The following is a 3,904-nucleotide window of genomic DNA, read 5'->3' as shown; positions in this document are numbered from 1 at the left end:
TAAGAAGGTATATATTCCATATCTGTTAAACTATGTCCCCAGTCATATATATCATTGAGTCCCTAAAACAATTGTTCTTAGCCTGATCACTCTGACAAACCTTAATGCATGAATCAAAGGATCAGATGACATATATAGGAATTCATAGCAATCTCAGGATTAAGATCATCGTGTATATGATCATCGTTTTATGTGTTTGATTAATACTATGAAACAATGTTTAAACAAGTATTAACAAATTACATCTGGTCCAGTATATATGTCACTATATATAAAGTACCTTCACTAAAGTGTCATACTACACTAGTGACCTGGATCTAGGTCACTTGTATTCATAATACTAGCAAACCTTACTACGATTAATTAATCTAAAGATTCCATAACTTTATTTTATTGCGAACTGTTTTAAGTTTATTATCTTAATCTCGATCCTCTCATACTAATATGAGATTAAGACCACATAGATAAACTTTGGAATTTTATGATATTTACTTAATATTATCAACATAATATCGGACATAGTCTATATATATAATAATTCAATTCAATTATTTATTTCGTTGAAACCATTTGTCAACTGCAATTGCTTTAAGGGCACTATTCCCAACAATATAGTGTTAAACACTCTTGTGGGTAGCCATAATCATTTAACATCTTATTAAGTCGAGGCCATCAAGTCATTATGAAGCAATTCGAGGACCCTTGATGTTAACAAAGCTCTAATAGGAGGATGAGAAGTCTTGATTTGTTTGCCTATTTGACAAGGTTCACACAACTTGTCTCTGGAAACTTTGAAATATGGAATGCCTCTTACAGCTCCTAGTTTGACAATATTCCTTAGATCTTTGTAATTGATGTGTCTAAGCGATAATGCCACAAATCAGGTTTATCTAGTAATGTACGATGACATAGAACATTATTGCTAAAAGTATTGCAATTAATTGAAGACTGGTTTCATATCAAAATTGAACACCTGTTAGATGAAACTAAGCATTGAGTTTTAGTAAAGCTTACAGTGTAGCTAGCATTGCACAGTTGGTTAATACTTAGAAGATTTACCTTTAGACCCTTGACATACAAGACACCTATGAGGGGTGGGAGCCCAGCCTCACCTTTGCCCAAAATAACACCTTTATTACCATTGCCAAATGTAACAAATCCTTCCTGAGACTCCTTGAAATTTAACAAGGGAGATTTGTTTCCAGTCATATGTTTCGAACGCCGTTATCAAAATACCATTGGTCATTCATTAAAGCTGAAAACGATGTATGAGAAACCAGAGCATAGTTGTCATTGGGTTCAGATTTAGGCCTCCATTGACCAAGAGCAGATTTTCTAGAGTATTTAGATGATTTAATTAGGTTTCCACCCCTTTCAATCATCACTTTTAAGTAGGACTGAAGTTTGTAACACCTTGGTTGTATATGGCCGCGCCTATTGCAAAAATGACATGTTGGAATGAATCTCGTGCTTTGAGGTTGTGGTACTAACGTGGTCTCTTTGGAGCTCTTGATGACATATGTAGATGAGCTAGATCGATCAGTAGTTTTGCTTACACCAACAGATACAAATGGCAACTGTGGTGCTGATGAAGATGATAATGACTACTTTATAATTATTTCCTTTCCCTTTTTATACAACATTTTTGTAACCAAGAACAATTTTGTCACCATACAGATTTTGAATCTGAAGAGATTGATTAATCACCGCTTTCCCAGGTGGAATGAACTCAAGAGCTTGTTTGGCATGAACTAGATCAGCTTCCATCTTATAGATAAAATCATCCTTCTCTTTAAGTTTTGTATTGAGGTCTTTGACAGTGCCTTCCAGCATTTGTGTAATTCATTGCGTTAAACTTCTTGGCCATAGATGCCCATTGTCCAAACATCTGCTCATATGCAACTTTCCTATCCATACTGCCAGAATATGAGTTAACAAAATCTGTATCCTCCTCAGATGAGTCAGAACGAGTACTTTTTGCCAGGAACACCACCATTTGCTTTTCTTGATTGGAACAAGCATTGCCATTTTCATCGTTATCTTCATCACTATCGCTCCAGGTAACTGCCATCACTTTTTTCTTCTTGAGTGTGTTAGCACATTCAACTTGGATATGGACAAATTCATCACATTTATGTCATTGAATTCCTCGATTCTTCTTATCCAATGATTGTGTTGACTTATTAGTGGCAGGATTGAACTTCTTGAAGGAACTTTCTTTACCTTCATATTTGTTCTTTTTGAAATTCTTTTTCAAGAACCTAGCATAATTATTTGTCAATAAGGTAAACGTATCATCTTCCAAACATTCAGAGAGATCTATAATTTTATCATGTTATTCTTTGTGAATAAAAGCAAGACTATTGTTAGGATTTTCGTTATCCCTTTCTTCCAGCTTCTTGTCTTTACTCCATCGTTCCAGAGTCAACTCATAATTTTGAAAGGATGCAATTAATTCATCAAGATCCAAATCTTCAATTTCATGTACTTCCTCAATTGATGTGACTTTGGGCTTGAGCCTTCTTGGTTGAACTCCAAGAACTTTGCGAATAAGCTTGGCATTGGAATAAGTCTCACCCAAGGCATAAGATTCATTCGATATGTCACACAATTTGGCATGGAATTCAACAATAAATTTTTCCTCCTCCATCGTTAGATTCTCGAAGGCCTTATCAAGAGAGCGAAGTCTGGAATTCTTGACAACATCAGTGCCCTCATTGTTGACTTTGAGTTTTTCCCAAGCTTCTTTAGCGATCTCACAATTTGCAATGACCTTGAGCTGATTAGTGGATAGTCCATTAAATAGATCGTGTAAGGCCTTTGAATTGAAATTAGCCTTTTCAATTTTTCCAATCCTTCATGGCTTTTTCTTTTTCGACATCACCTTACTTGACAGTGAGAGGTTTCCATCCATCGGCAACAGCCATCCACACATGCTCATCTACTGCCCTGAGAAATGCTCTCATTTTTGTCTTCCAATAGGGGTATTTGGATCCTTCCAACATAGGAGGTCTTGTGGTAGATCCACCTTCCCTAAATATTTCCATGATCACCATAAACAAAGAAAATACTCCTAGAGATGAAACTCAGAGATGGATAGTTGAATAAAGAAAGCAAAATAATAAAAAAAACAAATGGAGAATAAGAATGTAATTAAAAGACAAAATAAAGCAATTAACAGCGAAAGCACCATACAGATTATGATTTCAAACAAAATAGGGTTCTAATACGAAGTTGAAAAGTTACTTTATTTGTCTATGAACAATATGAATGAATCAAACAGTTCTATAATAGACAAGCTAGAAGAAAAGTAAAGAGCACACAAGGAATTTTACAAGGTTTACTAAATAAATCAGCTACTACATAGGTCACAAAGACCAGGGTAAAAACTTTCACTATATCAAACCATGTTCTTTACAAATTACAATCTCAAAACACTAATTTTCTATAGAACAAATAAACACAAAGAAAGAATTACATTCACCCACTATTGAGTCTCCCACTCAATCTTCTTTCTTCTAAATCCCTTAGAAGTAATGTTGAAATCCCTTCAAGTTTTTTAAAACAGATCCCTCTATTTTATTGCTTCAAGAATATCGAACTCAGCTCCATGAATGAAGCTTCAAACCCTAACAAAAAACTTGCATCAAAGACAAGAGAGAAAAACCAAGAAGACAACAACAAAAACTCTCTGCAAAAATCAGTTGGTTGGTTTAGATCCAAGACCCAAAAAGACCTGTATATATGTTCAGGTAGCTAATCATAACAAAACCAATAACAACCACTTAACCAGAATTATTTAAAGCTAACTAAAAACTTATCCTACGTGACAAGTGAAAACATTGAGACCACCAGAAGCAACAAATACACAATACAAATGCATCTGGGACCATCCTTTTCCATT

The sequence above is a fragment of the Humulus lupulus genome, chromosome 3 (assembly GCF_963169125.1).
Source record: "Humulus lupulus chromosome 3, drHumLupu1.1, whole genome shotgun sequence".
Taxonomy (NCBI): Eukaryota; Viridiplantae; Streptophyta; class Magnoliopsida; order Rosales; family Cannabaceae; genus Humulus; species Humulus lupulus.
The sequence above is the reverse complement of the archived record's forward strand: the minus strand, read 5'-3'. Positions refer to the sequence as shown.